Genomic DNA, 18599 nt, shown 5'->3' with positions numbered 1-18599 from the left:
TGTTATTCATTTCACTGCGCGTCGTCCTGTTCGTAAAATTGAGTTTAATGGCTTTGAAAGTTTCATTACTGTTTCAATAGTGTAAAATGGTACAGGAACTTTATCTCGACGCGAATGAGTTGTTACTTATTTCTGCGTTATCTGACGTTTTTTAAAATATAGGTCAGCATCTCGTGACATACTGATTTCGAGTGTTATTAGATGCTTATTGTTAAGATGTGATAATTAACTAATGAACCGTCATCCTCCACGAGCCTATATCGTGACATCGTATTACTTAGTACCTAGTACTAGTATATTGTATAAGACATTAGTTTCATTGTTTTATCCTTGAGTAAAATGAAACAATGTATCGAATTCTTTCACTATATAAGTATATGTAAAGGCGAGTTCAGGCGGAAAGATACCTATTTACATTCCCGTAATCAAAATTAGTTAGAGCAAGATAGAAGACGAACACGTCTACGAAGTGAATGCTCGTGTTGTAACATGGGAAGAAATAGTGACCAATCATAGTTTACAGACTCAAGTGACGACAGCTCACTCACGTGTCAACAACCTTAAGTACGAGATAATCTGTTTGATAAACGTAATAGGTTTTTGTTTTGTTTTTATGGGCCTTTACTTGATAGTATAGGAGATTGTCTCCCCTAACGGAACATTCTAGAACTAATTTAGCGGTACAAACATGACACGAATCAATCAATCATGGGGATATAGGTCTTTTGCCAACTCGGGAGGGTCTGGTTTTTCCTTTCTCCTGTCAGGTATTCTAAACTTGGTTTTAAATAAGCTGATCTGGATGTCGAACAGTTTACACTGAAACTTCTGTTTCAGGGCTATGTCCAGGCCATGTTGTATCTTTCTTGACTTATATTTACTGTGTATTTGTATATGTTCTTTGTAGACGTACAAGAAACTGAATTGTCTAAGGTAGTAACGGTGTTAAGTGTTCTGTGGTTATTTTAATGGTTAGTATTACACTATCATCATGGCTATGGGGTTTTTGTTTGGTGTTAGGAATTCACAGAATATGTTTGTGGCTGCTTCTGTTACCTGGCTTATTCTTTCGTGTTGTTGTGTTTTAGCTGTTGTGTTTTCTGGCTTGTTTTGTCGTGTGGTCAGTTTGAGTGTGCGTGTTTTGCTGCCTATATGTTTAGTAGATTGTTGTCGGTGGTTTCCTCTGTTTGTGTGATTATATTCGTTGTGTGTTAACCATGGGACAGTCTCTGTTTCAGTGTCTTATTGTTGACAGTTGTAAACACTGGGTTTCCATGACTACAGTCGTTTGTACTTTGTCTGTATCAGGATATGGTCCACGTTTAGGACCAGGGAGAGTCAGGTTCAGTGTAAACCACAACCTTCCTCTCTCTTACTGAACCCGAGATAATGACCCTTGTTACGGTGTTGTTGCATCACTTAAAATATGTTAAATTTTGTCCATTATCCACAGTTTTAATTAATGCACCCTCCTCGTGACTTGTCTAATCATGAGGTAGTGTTAACTCGTACATTTTCATTGGCTATTCACAAAGTAGTTCCGATTAGCAGTCATGTATAAACACACATAACCCTATTTTTACATATAAAACCCTTTTAAAATAGAGCTACATTTGTGTTTAGGGTTCAGTTAGCCTACCACTGTTTAACCTGTTTACAGCCTACTAATGATTGGCAGCGTGTGTTTATTTGGTTTGAATTTCGCTCTGGTCGTCCCTAGTATAGAAGTGATGGACTAGAGAGAACGCTGGTCGTCCCTAATTTAGAAATGATGGACCAGAGACAACGCTGGTCGTCCCTAATTTAGAAATGATGGACCAGAGACAACGCCGGTCGTCCCTAATTTAGAAATGATGGACTAGAGACAACACCGGTCGTCCCTAATTTAGAAGTGATGGACTAGAGACAACGCTGGTCGTCCCTAATTTAGAAGTGATGGACCAGAGACAACGCTGGTCGTCCCTAATTTAGAAATGATGGACCAGAGACAACGCTGGTCGTCCCTAATTTAGAAGTGATGGACCAGAGACAACGCTGGTCGTCCCTAATTTAGAAGTGATGGACTAGAGACAACACCGGTCGTCCCTAATTTAGAAAAGATGGACCAGAGACAACGCTGGTCGTCCCTAATTTAGAAATGATGGACCAGAGACAACGTTGGTCGTCAATAATTTAGAAGTGATGGACCAGAGACAACGCTGGTCGTCCCTAATTTAGAAATGATGGACCAGAGACAACGCTGGTCGTCCCTAATTTAGAAATGATGGACCAGAGACAACGTTGGTCGTCAATAATTTAGAAGTGATGGACCAGAGACAACGTTGGTCGTCAATAATTTAGAAGTGATGGACCAGAGACAACGCTGGTCGTCCCTAATTTAGAAGTGATGGACCAGAGACAACGCTGGTCGTCCCTAATTTAGAAATGATGGACCAGAGACAACGCTGGTCGTCCCTAATTTAGAAATGATGGACCAGAGACAACGCTGGTCGTCCCTAATTTAGAAATGATGGACCAGAGACAACGCTGGTCGTCCCTAATTTAGAAATGATTGACCAGAGACAACGCTGGTCGTCCCTAATTTAGAAATGATTGACCAGAGACAACGCTGGTCGTCCCTAATTTAGAAATGATTGACCAGAGACAACGCTGGTCGTCCCTAATTTAGAAATGATGGACCAGAGACAACGCTGGTCGTCCCTAATTTAGAAATGATTGACCAGAGACAACGCTGGTCGTCCCTAATTTAGAAATGATTGACCAGAGACAACGCTGGTCGTCCCTAATTTAGAAGTGATGGACCAGAGACAACGCTGGTCGTCCCTAATTTAGAAGTGATGGACCAGAGACAACGCTGGTCGTCCCTAATTTAGCAGTGATAGACTAGAGACAACGCTGGTCGTCCCTAATTTAGAAATGATTGACCAGAGACAACGCTGGTCGTCCCTAATTTAGAAGTGATGGACCAGAGACAACGCTGGTCGTCCCTAATTTAGCAGTGATAGACTAGAGACAACGCTGGTCGTCCCTAATTTAGCAGTGATAGACTAGAGACAACGCTGGTCGTCCCTAATTTAGCAGTGATGGACTAGAGACAACGCTGGTCGTCCCTAATTTAGCAGTGATAGACTAGAGACAACGCTGGTCGTCCCTAATTTAGCAGTGATGGACCAGAGACAACGCTGGTCGTCCCTAATTTAGCAGTGATGGACCAGAGACAACGCTGGTCGTCCCTAATTTAGCAGTGATGGACCAGAGACAACGCTGGTCGTCCCTAATTTAGCAGTGATAGACCAGAGACAACGCTGGTCGTCCCTAATTTAGCAGTGATGGACCAGAGACAACGCTGGTCGTCCCTAATTTAGCAGTGATGGACTAGAGACAACGCTGGTCGTCCCTAATTTAGCAGTGATGGACTAGAGACAACGCTGGTCGTCCCTAATTTAGCAGTGATAGACTAGAGACAACGCTGGTCGTCCCTAATTTAGCAGTGATAGACTAGAGACAACGCTGGTCGTCCCTAATTTAGCAGTGATGGACTAGAGACAACGCTGGTCGTCCCTAATTTAGCAGTGATAGACTAGAGACAACGCTGGTCGTCCCTAATTTAGCAGTGATGGACCAGAGACAACGCTGGTCGTCCCTAATTTAGCAGTGATGGACTAGAGACAACGCTGGTCGTCCCTAATTTAGCAGTGATGGACTAGAGACAACGCTGGTCGTCCCTAATTTAGCAGTGATGGACTAGAGACAACGCTGGTCGTCCCTAATTTAGCAGTGATGGACTAGAGACAACGCTGGTCGTCCCTAATTTAGCAGTGATAGACTAGAGACAACGCTGGTCGTCCCTAATTTAGCAGTGATGGACCAGAGACAACGCTGGTCGTCCCTAATTTAGCAGTGATAGACCAGAGACAACGCTGGTCGTCCCTAATTTAGCAGTGATAGACTAGAGACAACACTGGTCGTCCCTAATTTAGCAGTGATAGACTAGAGACAACGCTGGTCGTCCCTAATTTAGCAGTGATGGACTAGAGACAACGCTGGTCGTCCCTAATTTAGCAGTGATGGACCAGAGACAACGCTGGTCGTCCCTAATTTAGCAGTGATAGACTAGAGACAACGCTGGTCGTCCCTAATTTAGCAGTGATGGACCAGAGACAACGCTGGTCGTCCCTAATTTAGCAGTGATAGACCAGAGACAACGCTGGTCGTCCCTAATTTAGCAGTGATGGACTAGAGACAACGTTGGTCGTCCCTAATTTAGCAGTGATAGACCAGAGACAACGTTGGTCGTCCCTAATTTAGCAGTGATAGACCAGAGACAACGCTGGTCGTCCCTAATTTAGCAGTGATAGACCAGAGACAACGCTGGTCGTCCCTAATTTAGCAGTGATGGACTAGAGACAACGCTGGTCGTCCCTAATTTAGCAGTGATAGACCAGAGACAACGCTGGTCGTCCCTAATTTAGCAGTGATGGACTAGAGGGAAAACAGCTACTCATCACCATCTCAGGGCTACTCTATTGTCAACGTGCGATATTGGGATTGACTGTTACTTTATAACACCCTCACGGCTGAAAGGGCGAACCCGCTACCCTCATATTGCGAATCGAGTGCCCTAACCATCTGACCATGCCTGGCCCATGTATATGTGTAAACCTAACTAACTTTACAATTTACACATCGGAAACCTCTTGTCATTCAATGGTAAAACAGATCTTATAACGTTAAAGTTCGGTGTCCGACCTTTATAGGGGGCTAGGTTCAGATACCCAACCAATTGTGTATCTTTGGGCTAGAATAAAACCAAAGCATATTTAAAAACAACAAAAACATTTATTACAAAACTGTTTTTAATAAAACGAGGAACAAATTTTACAAAATTTATCTCTTTCTTTAATTACGTCTGAGGGTTTATGATGCTAAAATCCGAGTTTGTTACTCAATAAATATTCTATTGTGTGACTTTGCGCTTAACAACAACAAAACTAAATAAATCAAAACACATGAAGACACTAATAATTGGAACACTAACTCTTGTTTGCACGTGATAAAATTGCTCCTAGAAGCTACGTTACAAGTATATATAAATTGTGTTAATAGTTGGTATAAGTTATGTCAATGTTTAGGAACTGTACTTAGAGTTCAAATGTTGTTAAGAATGGATATAAGTTATGGAGTGTTTTTTACATAGAATTCCTACTTATATTCAACGAAGTTTGATGTCAGAGAATGAGTTCATAATAAATAATTTTCCCGTTAGAATGCGCTGGTGTATCGCGATCTTCGAAGCCGACGAAGGAGGTAAAAAATTCGTCCTACTGGTTGTGAGTAGATATGAATAAATAGTTGCAACTATGTATTCTTTAACTTAAAAATTGCCCACTATTCACCAACCAAGTGTAGACCCATTTCAGGTTATTCAGTGATACCAAATACAATCGGTGCTTAACCGTAAATGAGTCAGTTGACCTACGCTTTCACGTTTACATTTGGAGTCTTTAGTTTGTGTCAGACTTTGCCTGAGGCAAGTGAAATCGAACTTGTAAAGTCAAGGTGTTACAGACATGCGCTTTAAAGATTTAGCTGAGCAGAAATTAACCTAACATTTTAGTTGAAATCAACAACAGTAGCGATGATATGTCTCATATTTACAAATGGAAGTTTATATGTTTCAGTTACTGTATCCATATGTTGATTCGTGTGTTTTTTCTTCACAATAGAACTAAAACTCGTATAATAATCAATTGTCCTTTGTAATATTTCTTGAATTAGATATTTCTTGTACGTCGTTAGGCTTAAGTTTAAACTTGAGTTGAAAATATTTACCGAAAGCTTTGTTTGTTTGTTTTTGAATTTCGCACAAAGCTACTCGAGGGCTATCTGTGCTAGCCGTCCCAAATTTAGCAGTGTAAGACTAGAGGGAAGGCAGCTAGTCATCACCACCCACCGCCAACTCTTGGGCTACTCTTTTACCAACGAATAGTGGGATTGACCGCAAATTATAACGCCCCCACGGCTGAAAGGGCGAGCATATTTGGCGCGACCGGGATGCGAACCCGCGACCCTCAGATTACGAGTCGCACGCCTTAACACGCTTGGCCATGCCGGGCCCTTACCGAAAGCAAATATGCAAGTACTTCCCTTAAAGTTTTGTACAATAATAAACTAAACGCAGTAACTGTGTTATTTTTACATAACTTTTAGTTGATATCTCATCTGATAAAGTTAAACATTTGAGGTACAAACAAGTTGACCCGTTAATGATACGCAATTTCCTTTTGTACTAATTGTAATCACAGCCTAATCTTTCATCTGTCAGTACAGCCTAGTGTCCCATCTGTCAGTATAGCCAAGTGTCCAATCTGTCAGTAAGGTCTAATATCCCATCTGTCAGTACAGCCTAGTGTCCCATCTGTCAGTAAGGTCTAATGTCCCATCTGTCAGTACAGCCTAATGTCCAATCTGTCAATAAGGTCTAATGCCCTATCTGTCAGTACAGTCTAGTGTCCAATCTGTTAGTAAGGTCTAATGTCCCATCTGTCAGTACAGCCTAGTGTCCAATCTGTCAGTAAGGTCTAATGTCCCATCTGTCAGTACAGCCTAATGTCCAATCTGTCAATAAGGTCTAATGCCCTATCTGTCAGTACAGCCTAGTGTCCAATCTGTTAGTAAGGTCTAATTTCCCATCTGTCAGTACAGCCTAGTGTCCAATCTGTCAATAACGTCTAATGTCCCATCGGTCAGTACAGCCTAGTGTCCAATCTGTCAGTAAGGTCTAATGTCCCATCTGTCAGTACAGCCTAGTGTCCCATCTGTCAGTAAGGTCTAATGTCCCATCTGTCAGTACAGCCTAGTGTCCAATCTGTCAGTAAGGTCTAATGTCCCATCTGTCAGTACAGCCTAGTGTCCAATCTGTCAGTAAGGTCTAATGTCCCATCTGTCAGTACAGCCTAGTGTCCAATCTGTCAGTAAGGTTTAATGTCCCATCTGTCATTACAGCCTAGTGTCCAATCTGTCAGTAAGGTTTAATGTCCCATCTGTCATTACAGCCTAGTGTCCAATCTGTCAGTAAGGTCTAATGTTCCACCTGTCAGTACAGCCTAGTGTCTAATCTGTCAGTAAGGTTTAATGTCCCATCTGTCAGTACAGCCTAGTGTCCAATCTGTCAGTAAGGTTTAATGTCCCATCTGTCAGTACAGCCTAGTGTCCAATCTGTCAGTAAGGTTTAATGTCCCATCGGTCAGTACAGCCTAGTGTCCAATCTGTCAGTAAGGTCTAATGTCCCATCTGTCAGTACAGCCTAATGTCCAATCTGTCAGTAAGGTCTAATGCCCCATCTGTCAGTACAGCCTAGTGTCCAATCTGTTAGTAAGGTCTAATGTCCCATCTGTCAGTACAGCCTAGTGTCCAATCTGTCAGTAACGTCTAATGTCCCATCTGTCAGTACAGCCTAATGTCCAATCTGTCAGTAAGGTCTAATGCCCCATCTGTCAGTACAGCCTAGTGTCCAATCTGTTAGTAAGGTCTAATGTCTCATCTGTCAGTACAGCCTAGTGTCCAATCTGTCAGTAAGGTCTAATGTCCCATCTGTCAGTACAGCCTAGTGTCCAATCTGTCAGTAAGGTCTAATGTCCCATCTGTCAGTACAGCCTAGTGTCCAATCTGTCAGTAAGGTCTAATGTCCCATCTGTCAGTACAGCCTAGTGTCCAATCTGTCAGTAAGGTTTAATGTCCCATCTGTCATTACAGCCTAGTGTCCAATCTGTCAGTAAGGTCTAATGTCCCACCTGTCAGTACAGCCTAGTGTCTAATCTGTCAGTAAGGTTTGATGTCCCATCTGTCAGTACAGCCTAGTGTCCAATCTGTCAGTAAGGTTTAATGTCCCATCTGTCAGTACAGCCTAGTGTCCAATCTGTCAGTAAGGTTTAATGTCCCATCGGTCAGTACAGCCTAGTGTCCAATCTGTCAGTAAGGTCTAATGTCCCATCTGTCAGTACAGCCTAATGTCCAATCTGTCAGTAAGGTCTAATGCCCCATCTGTCAGTACAGCCTAGTGTCCAATCTGTTAGTAAGGTCTAATGTCCCATCTGTCAGTACAGCCTAGTGTCCAATCTGTCAGTAACGTCTAATGTCCCATCTGTCAGTACAGCCTAATGTCCAATCTGTCAGTAAGGTCTAATGCCCCATCTGTCAGTACAGCCTAGTGTCCAATCTGTTAGTAAGGTCTAATGTCCCATCTGTCAGTACAACCTAGTGTCCAATCTGTCAGTAAGGTCTAATGTCCCATCTGTCAGTACAGCCTAGTGTCCAATCTGTCAGTAACGTCTAATGTCCCATCTGTCAGTACAGCCTAGTGTCTAATCTGTCAGTAAGGTTTAATGTCCCATCTGTCAGTACAGCCTAGTGTCCAATCTGTCAGTACAGCCTAATGTCCAATCTGTCAGTAAGGTCTAATGCCCCATCTGTCAGTACAGCCTAGTGTCCAATCTGTTAGTAAGGTCTAATGTCCCATCTGTCAGTACAGCCTAGTGTCCAATCTGTCAGTAAGGTCTAATGTCCAATCTGTCAGTAAGGTCTAATGCCCCATCTGTCAGTACAGCCTAGTGTCCAATCTGTTAGTAAGGTCTAATGTCCCATCTGTCAGTACAGCCTAGTGTCCAATCTGTCAGTAACGTCTAATGTCTCATCTGTCAGTACATCCTAATGTCCAATCTGTCAGTAAGGTCTAATGTCCCATCTGTCAGTACAGACTAGTGTTTAATCTGTCAGTAAGGTCTAATGTCCCATCTGTCAGTACAGCCTAGTGTCCAATCTGTCAGTAAGGTCTAATGTCCCATCGGTCAGTACAGCCTAGTGTCCAATCTGTAAGTAAGGTCTAATGTCCTATCTGTCAGTACAGCCTTGTGTCCAATCTGTCAGTAAGGTCTAATGTCCCATCAGTCAGTACAACCTAGTGTCCAATCTGTCAGTAGGGTCTAATGTCCTATCTATCTGAAAGGATACATTTTTTAACTCAAGATTCTCAATTTGAAAGTTTTAACAGTTAGAACATTACATTTTTTATTCCACGGTTGGAAAAATATTTTTTTTGCAGTGAATGTTTTTGAAAATCCCAGAAAAAATATGTTTATTTATTTCAAGTTGTGTTTTCAACTGATAGGAACTTTTATAAGTTTTTATAGCAGTATAATTTTAGAGATAACCTTAATTTCATAAATCTTCCATTAATCTTAATATATAGGTAAATCAGCGACATCTGGTGTTACGGGACTCTGTGGTAGCAGTTCATAAGCACGAATGACGTGATTTTAATCACGAAAATAATTTCTTCTAATAACATGAAAACATCGACACAATAAATAAACTAGTTTTTTTGGTGTTTGGTATTTTAACCCAGCCAGCACTCCAGGGGTTAAACGTCCGATTCAGAATCCAATATATTTTAATTACAGTGGTCCTAATTTCTAACTTTCACCAGTCGAAAGGCAACCGCTAAAATATGGAGTACTTTCAGCATCATTGTAGTGCGAACCTCGGACTTATTGAGCTGTATACTACCTTAGTATTCTCATTGGAGAAACTCATCCAGCCAAGAGTATAGCGACACCTTTAGAAAACTTTCTGTTTGGATTAAATTAAATATACGTAAACTACAAGAAACTTCTTTGTTATTGACTAACAATAAATGTTAAAACCATATATAGGAGGATGATGTGTTTGTTTAGCAAAAGTACAAAATATATTTCAATTAATCATCAGTTCTTAGGCTTAAGTGCTGGACATACACACCAGAATGGATATGGCTCAACGTTTTACATATGCTGTGTTTTACAACTATATTGGTAAGCCAGGAAATTTAAAAGATTCAAGTTAATTCAGCACTGTGATCTTACTTGAGAGGAGGAGATAAATATTTTGTTTCATGCTCACTTTAAATAATATGTTAATTGTTGTTGTTACTTATATAACAAGTAGGTGTCGCAAGTGTTCTTTAACGTGACACGTCACTTGTCTCGAACATTACTGATCTTCGTGCGAAACTAAAAAACAAGTAGGAAGAAATTAAAATTCACCCTCATACCAAACATGTTCGTCCTTTCAGCCGTAGGGGTGCTATAATGTTACGGTCAATTCCACTATTAGTTGGTAAAAGATTAGCCCAAGAGTTGGTGGTGGGTGGTGATGACTAGCTGCCTTTCCTCTAGTCTTATACTGCTAAATTAGGCTAGCGCAGATAGCCCTCGTGTAGCTTTGCAGGAGATCGAATCTCGGATTTTAGCGCTGTAACGTTGTCAGTCTAAGAACTTTCGCTGAGTACTTTGTAGGAAAGTCTCGCTTTAAACACTGACATTAGTATTTCCAACAATATGTCAACTACATCCAGCTATATCCAGAGCCGACCAGGCCTTTCGCACATCACCAGGTCTCATCGGGTTGGCTGAGATACAAAAACAGTAGCGATAGAGACGCTATTTATATTAGTAGAGCTTTTGTTTAAAATTTTGTTTACAATACTTAATAGAAAGCATGACTGACGTAACTGCAATACATAAATTACAGCGACATTACTTACCTAAAATATTATTAACTTACTAATTCTATTTGAACTGAACTCGTGTCTCGTGGATGTCCACAGACACAGTGAATGACATGTTAAACTATTGTTATGTCTATTTCACACATCATCTTAATATAGGTGTAGTAGCTAGCATTTTAATTGTAATTATGAATACAATAATAAGAATTACTGAATTTCACGCTCAGAGTGACTTCTGTTGTACGTACCCCACTGGCACTGCGGTATGTCTACGGATTTACAACGTTAAAATAAGGAGTTCGATTCCCCTCGCTGGACTCAACAGATAGCGACATGTGGCTTTGCTATCAGAAAAACATAAGAAAACACTTTTGTTGTCCCTGGGTAGTATTATAAAGTAGTTATTTACCTGATCAGAGTTTAAAGTGAGGCAGAATGCTATCCCACTACTTTGATACAAACTGTAAGCTTTTCAGTAGGGAAAAGTTCAATAGACGAGGCAATCAATGTTGTGGCGAGAAACTGGGAAAATAAACTTGTTTTTTTCTACTCAAAATGTAAAAGCAAAGTCGTAATGAAACAAAGTACTAAATGGATGGAGTGAATGAACCCACTTGGTTCATGTGACCGGGTTATGAACCACAAACTTTCCATATTACAACTCCTACGGCATAAATCTCTTTTAATCTTAATTGTACTGCTCTTTGAATCGTGTCTAACTAATAATAATCCCGCCACATAGATTGTAAATCAACACCGAACGTGCAGCTCACGTTACCGTGTCGAATTACGTAACGTACGTCTCACAGTCTCGTGAAGTTTCTAACTTTTCATTATCTTACCTAATCTAACGGCCCGGCATGGCCAAGCGTGTTAAGGCGTTCGACTCCTAATCCGAGGGGTGCGGGTTTGAATTCCGGTCGCACTAAACATGCTCGCTCTTTTAGCCGTAGGGGTGTTATAATGTAATGGTCAATCCCACAATTCGTTGGTAAAAGAGTAGCCCAAGAGTTGGCGGTAGGTGGTGGTGACTAGCTACCTTCCCTCTTCTCTTACACTGCTAAAGTAGGGACGGCTAGCGCACGTAGCGCTCGAGTAGCTTTGCGCGAAATTCAAAACAAACAAACCTAATCTAACCTTCTCAATCGTGTAAATTTATAATGATCACATTTAAGTTACTTTCATGATAATAAATTATTAATGCACATGAAGAACAAGAAACGCAGTATTCATTTTCACAAACCGTTTTGTTTCCTTTTTTTCCCCGCTTCGAGCACTGAAGATAACAATAAGAATAATTTTATTTAACGTTTCCATATCGGTCCTTCAACCACTGCTTGATATCTATACATTAATGGTACTGTCTGTTGTGTGTCCATGTAACCACTTAAAAGGTTGTAGCCAGATAGTTACTGAAATTGATACATGGGTTCATCAGGTCCATGCTGGAGTTGTTTACATATTTTGAGTTTTGTATTTTGCGGTTATTATGGTCCCTCGCTGGTACAGCGGTAAGTCTACGGACTTACAACGCTAAAATCAGCGGTTCGATTCTCCTCGATGGACTTAAGAGACAGCCCATGTGGCTTTGCTATAAGAAAAACACACCCAAACACACGGTTATTAAAAAAAATATTTATGCAATTACATATAAGAGAAGCAACTTTTCATGTTATAAGATAACCTTTAATTAATCATATATCTACACAACTTACATTTAGAGGAGGGGTAGGTACTCCAGTTAGAATGGTAATAAGGTTATACGGGTATTCCACTTATTAATAACTTTAATTATAGTGTTAATAGGAATTAGTTCATTTATTGTTTCCTAACTTACGGTGTAACTTTAATGGTAAATATGAAGTAAAATAATGGAACAGAGAACTCTTGGGGTGGGACAAGCTATAGAAGAAGACACCCCTTTCCAGCTGCGCCATTGGTTGATTTTCAACATCGTAAAACTGTTTTTTGTTGTTTTTGACACCCACAGAGGGACGGGGGAGGCAAAGCAAAGCTTTGTGTATAACAACCCTTGGATATTATTGCCTACGTTAACCACTGCACAAAGGAGACAATATTCACTATGCTTAGAATGTGTATATTCGACATGCCTCTGTCTGTTCACTTTATTTTGTATATTTCCATGTAAACTTGATACAGGTAATAAAAAAAATACTGTAACAAGATATCATCGGCCAACATTTACAAAAAACAAACAAAAAACATGTTTGTTTGAGAAACTATGTTTAGTCTCATTACAGTGATAGCACTATGTAACACAAATATTGTTCCTGGATAGTATGTGTTATAACACTGTGTAACACAAATTTTGTTCCTGGATAATATGTGTTATTTCTTAATTACTTATGTTGTAAAAGTACAGAAAATGGTCATTATTCCCTTCAAACTTTACTTTTGTGACCTGAATAATGAAATTTAGAAATTAACCTATTTTCTATGTAAAAACAGGCAAATTTACACATTTTCATTTACATAAAGTCTGAATAAAACAACATATGAATCAAGATTTACATGTATTTATACTAAAGTTATACAAAAATGTTTAGAAGTGAGTAGTTTTTCGAGATTTGCGACTGTAATGTAAATCACTTTCACGTATCAGCCCCCAAATATAGTCTCCCATCATGTTTTCGTTATACGCTCTCAGGTGACAAAAGCAAAGTTTGAAGAGGAAAATAGGTCTTTTCCATTTACTTTAGACATGAGCAATTGGGAAATAACACTTTCTGTCCAGGAACAAGAAAAAGTAAATATTTTGTCACACAGTGTTATTAATATAAATATTTACCAGGTATACTTTGGTAGTGTCCTCGATAATGTTCTATTGTAAGAGTAAATAAAACATAAATTAAGAGTAACAAATATTTCTATTCCTTGTTTTTAAACTGCACGTGTCATGCTGTGGTGTAACCTACAGAGTGCATGACTCGCGACATGCGCACGGTTTGTTGAAGTTATGAGATCACAATATGCAACGTTGAGCATCTCTTATGTGACGTAATTTTAGTGTCTACTGACTCATATTGTGAGTGAGAGAAAGTAGAACTGATGAACCTTCTGTGCTGCCTTAGGCTTGTTTGTTTTTGAATATCGCGCAAAGCTGCACGATGGCTATCTGCGCTAGTCGTCCCTAATTTAGCAGTGTAAGACTAGAGGGAAGGCAGCTAGTCATCACCACCCACCGCCAACTCTTGGGCTACTCTTTACCAACGAATAGTGAGATTGACTGTCACATTATAACGCCCCCACGGCTGAAAGGGTGAGCATGTTTGGTGCGACGGGGATGCGAACCCGCGACCCTCAGATTACGAGTCGAGTGTCTTAACTCACCTGGCCATGCTATGTCCCGACTTTAGGCATCCTTTCGAGAAAATAAACTATGTTTAAATAATTTTTCATCATTGTGCACTATTATCTACTATGAGTTTCCTATTTTGTTTCGTTGCTTACTTTACTTTGCTTGTATTTAGAAGGTTGGCGTGCCGGGCTGCGGATCGAGCGGCCCAGGGCTTCTGAACTCTTTAGGAACATTTAAAAAAAATTAAATTCCGGTTAAAAGTAGCTTGTTAGCGATTGATTCCACTAACTAAGCCTAAATGGTGCAGCTGTTTCGCCCATGCGTCGCCACAAGTGCCATTAAGCTTTAAAATACCAAAATTCTATGTTTAGAGTTAACGACATTTTTACAGTTTCAACGATGACTATCTTTGTAGTTTCCACCCCAATGTTCTTTTTTTCCGTGTCTCATTTCGTTCCGTCTTTGAACACGTTTTAACTGAAGTCCTGATTATTATTATTTAAACTTCGTATTAATTATTTGATTTCATTGTATTTTATACAGGATGTATAGCACTCCTGACTGGGCTCGTGGTTGTCATTGTAGATATTCTTTATCCAAATACGTTTATTACGATTCTGGAAGTCGATTACGACACCCCCCTACCGCTACTTTGTCCAACAGACTAGCAGCACGAGTGCGATGTGGAAAAACAACCGTCAACTGCAAAGTGGTCAATGTCCTGTTGTCCGAAACGTCCTTGATGTCCCTAGTTGTAACAGAAGCGGTGCTGGCAACTTTGCTTGTGACAATGACGACAGTGACCGAAGTACGGTAATTAACGGAGAGAAAACCACGAGTCTTCACCACTTTCATAATTACGCCGAGCGTGAGGCAACAAGAGGGTTTTTTTCAGCTATCAATCAGTAGGTGTCGCTTTTAATATTTCCCTTAAACGTAATATTAATTGTGCTGCTGTAATAACAAGAAAACATTAAACGTTATAATTCTACACATAATTGAGCATAAGTGTTATATATATATAATTAACACCAAATGTACCCTGCCATGCACTACATGTTTTTACTGGTGATGCAAATAACCCATGAAATTAGATTTGTAAAAACTCAACCTGCGATTCGTTTCCACGGAACAGCCAAGTAACTGTTTTTGGTTGGGATTTTTTCCTAAACGTAATGCGATCAACAGTTGAAAATACATAAAAAACAAAATCACAAAAATAAGTGTGTGTGTTTTCTTATTGCAAAGCCAGATTGGGGTATCGGCTGAGCCCACCGAAGGGAATCGAACCCCCTGATTTTATCGTTGTAAATCTGTAGACATACCGCTCTACTAGCGGGGTACACACAACAATAAGACACGTAGAACCAGTTCTTGACCAAAACAACGTTAGAACACATCAATCATGTCTTACAAAATAAAAAAATCCACATATATCTAACTTTTTCCAAACCCATTAGATTTTTAAGCATATTTTAAAAACTATTTATAAACCAAATTGTGTTGAGGTTCATGACTTTGTTCTTTATAATTACACAAAACGTTGTTGTTATTAAATAAAAAAGCTCCACACAGGGCTATCTGTGCTCTGCCCGCTTCGGTAGTGAAACCCGGTTTCTAGAAGTAGGAGCCCGCAGACATATTGCTGAGCCAATAGGGGGCAGCACAAAACAACCCACTTTATCATACTAATTAATGTTTCTTAAAGAGTGATTTTGACCCACTCAATTTAAGTTCGGGGGGGCTCTTCCCTGTTTAGAAATCTCCTCCTCAAATACGAGGGCTGTTCAAAAAATACGCGGACTGTTTGAATTGCGCGGCTCCAGTTGATTCCAGGGGAATCCGCTTGGTGTCGCTAGGTTCGCACAGATCAGCTGATTACGACGCCATTTCCCGATTGCAGATATCTTCATTTGTGTATTAGCTACGCAGTTTTAAGTGAAGTGCGATTTTTTCGTTTGGTGGATTTCAGAATGAATGACCTGAAGGAGCAACGACTTGCTGTGAAATTTTGTGTTAAACTTGGAAAATCTGCGACTGAAACTTTTGCTATGCTTAACACGGCTTACGGTGATGTTGCTATGAAGCGTACGGCATGTTTCAAGTGGCATGAACGTTTTAAGGATGGTCGACAGTCCATTGAAGATGATGAGCGTCCTGGACGTCCTTCCACGTCAAATGACGACCCACACGTCGACAAAATCAACACCCTGGTGCGGGCAAATCGATGTCTGACTGTCAGGGGAGCTTGCTGAAGAGTGTGGGATATCAGTTGGATCTTGTTACGAAATTTTGACCGAAAAATTGAAGATGCACCGCATTGCTGCGAAATGTGTGCCTCAGAACTTGTGAGTGTTTGGCCAAACACTCGATCACTGTTTTTCCCCACCCCCCTACTCACCTGACCTTGCTCCTTGCGATTTTTTCTTGTTCCCCAAACTCAAAAGACCCTTGAAAGGAAGAAGATTTGAGTCGATTCCCGAGATTAAGGCAAATGCGACGAAGGAGCTGGAGGACATTACAAAAGAAGCGTACCAGGACTGTTTCAACAAGTGGAAACACCGTTGGGATAAGTGTGTGCGTTGGGGAGGAGAGTACTTTGAAGGGGTCCCAGACCTGTAACTTCTAAATAAAGTACATTTTGTTTTATGACGTCAGTCCGCGTATTTTTTGAACAGACCTCGTAGAGTATTTTCCATTTTATTGAATTTCTATTTTAATGCATTCCTGCCCAGCTTCACACCCATCCCCTGGTGGAAAGGTTTGGATTTAACAGTGCAGCCAGTGCCAGTTTAAAAATTATTTTGGTATTTAAAAAAAGCGAACATCGACAATGGATTGTTGACAAGTTCAATTAATTCATTGACAAACCTAGAAACAATTCCTGTTGTTTCCCAAAAGGGCCTTGCATAGCCAGGTGGTTAGGTAATCTGAAGGTCATGGGTTCGAATTCCCGTCACACCAAACATGTTCGCCCTTTCAGCCGTGGAGGCGTTATAATGTGACGGTCAATCCCCCCTATTCATTGGTAAAAGATTAGCCCAAAAGTTAGCGTTGGGTGGTGATGACTAGCTACTTTCCCTGAAGTCTTACACTACTAAATTAGGGACGGCTAGCGTAGATATCCCTCGTGGAAGTGTGCACGAAATTAAAAATAAACAAACTAGAAGAGACGATTATTCGTGGCTTATCAACTTGAGAAATGAATAAAAGAAGTTTTATTTCATTAGTTTCTCCCTGTTTAGATAGGCGTCTGTTGAGACATAACATTCAAACTTTATAAAATTAATCTAGAACGAGAAAAGTTTGTTGATCAGTATCATTTGTTACTAACACTTGTTTTAATGTAACGTTATAAACGTGTTTCAATTGTCAGATAGTATCCCGTCCCTCTGTGACTCAGCAGTAAACATGAAGGTTTGTAACGTATCATGGTGTCATACCTGCGATTAGCACGACGCAGTTATCAGTTCTATTGTTTTTTTGTAGCTTTGTAAGAAACAAACAAAACAACCAGTTTGTTGCTGTGAATAAGACCCTATTACCAGTCAATGTATTTATTATTTTTATTCAGTTCTGTGGGAGTTCCACGTCTGCGGATACTGTAACAAACAATCTCATGTTCTAAAGATACAATTATAAATTTTTAAACATTTTCCTTTGTTTTTTTCCAGGAGCGTCAACTCCGCCTCAGACGCTACAGGTGGCGCGCATAAGATTAGCGCTGAATTGCAGGCGGCAGCACTGTGGTGACGTCATGTTATGGTTCCACGTGAACTCGAGTAGGAGTGCAGAAAGTGGACAATGTTTCGACGATCTAAGACAAACAATGTTTGGAGTTTAACACAAACACAGAAGAGATAACCGATTTTGATGGAATCATTCTCGATAGAAGACATTCGACGAGATTTCGGGTTCAGCCTTACCTAGTGTTTGATGTACTTTTAACTTATGACGTAGAATCGAATATTAAAAGCACATGTATATTTGTAATATTAATCGCTTCACGTGCACAAGTGGATAAAACTTTGTTACCCCTATATAAACCTTGTGCTCTCCCATTTCTTGTAGAAGTTACGTTTTTTTCCTTCTAACTGTTTCTAGAGGAATGTTAATGAATGACCAATCCTGGATGTTTCACTCTTTCAACCAAAGAAGACAGGAGAAAAAAGTCGGGTCATCTTGTTATCCAAACTTCGCCGTATTTCATAACTTTGGCAAGAAAATATGAAACACGTTAAATCTAAAACTAAAAACACCAATAACTAACTGTTCTCTGACGAAAATATAAAATACGTTATATCTAAAACTAAAAACACCGATAACTAACTGTTCTCTGACGAAAATATGAAACACTTTAAGTCTAAAACTAAAAACACCGATAACTAACTGTTCTCTGACGAAAATATGAAACACTTTAAGTCTAAAACTAAAAACACCGATAACTAACTGTTTTCTGAAGAAAATATGAAACACGTTAAATCTAAAACTAAAAACGCCAATAACTAACTGTTCTCTGAAGAAAATATGAAACACGTTAAATCTAAAACTAAAAACACCAATAACTAACTGTTTTCTGACGAAAATATGAAACACGTTAAGTCTAAAACTAAAAACACCAATAACTAACTGTTCTCTGACGAAAATATGAAACACGTTAAGTCTAAAACTAAAAACACCAATAACTAACTGTTTTCTGAAGAAAATATGAAACACGTTAAGTCTAAAACTAAAAAC

At 39.9% G+C, this 18599-nt stretch overlaps 1 pseudogene across 1 annotated transcript in view; it reads left to right on the top strand.

The window, feature by feature from the left end:
* The window catches only part of LOC143234610 (dual oxidase maturation factor 2-like), a 41609-nt pseudogene extending 23701 nt beyond the window's left edge, over positions 1 to 17908 (top strand). Inside the window, exons 4-5 of the transcript XR_013018733.1 lie at positions 14406 to 14767; positions 17537 to 17908. The product of XR_013018733.1 is annotated as a dual oxidase maturation factor 2-like (transcript). The remainder of the gene's footprint in view (positions 1 to 14405; positions 14768 to 17536) is intronic.
* The last annotated feature ends 691 nt before the right edge of the window (positions 17909 to 18599 follow it).

Source organism: Tachypleus tridentatus, chromosome 12 (assembly GCF_004210375.1).
Source record: "Tachypleus tridentatus isolate NWPU-2018 chromosome 12, ASM421037v1, whole genome shotgun sequence".
In the NCBI taxonomy this organism is placed as follows: Eukaryota; Metazoa; Arthropoda; class Merostomata; order Xiphosura; family Limulidae; genus Tachypleus; species Tachypleus tridentatus.
This window is presented reverse-complemented; position numbering and strand designations above follow the sequence as displayed.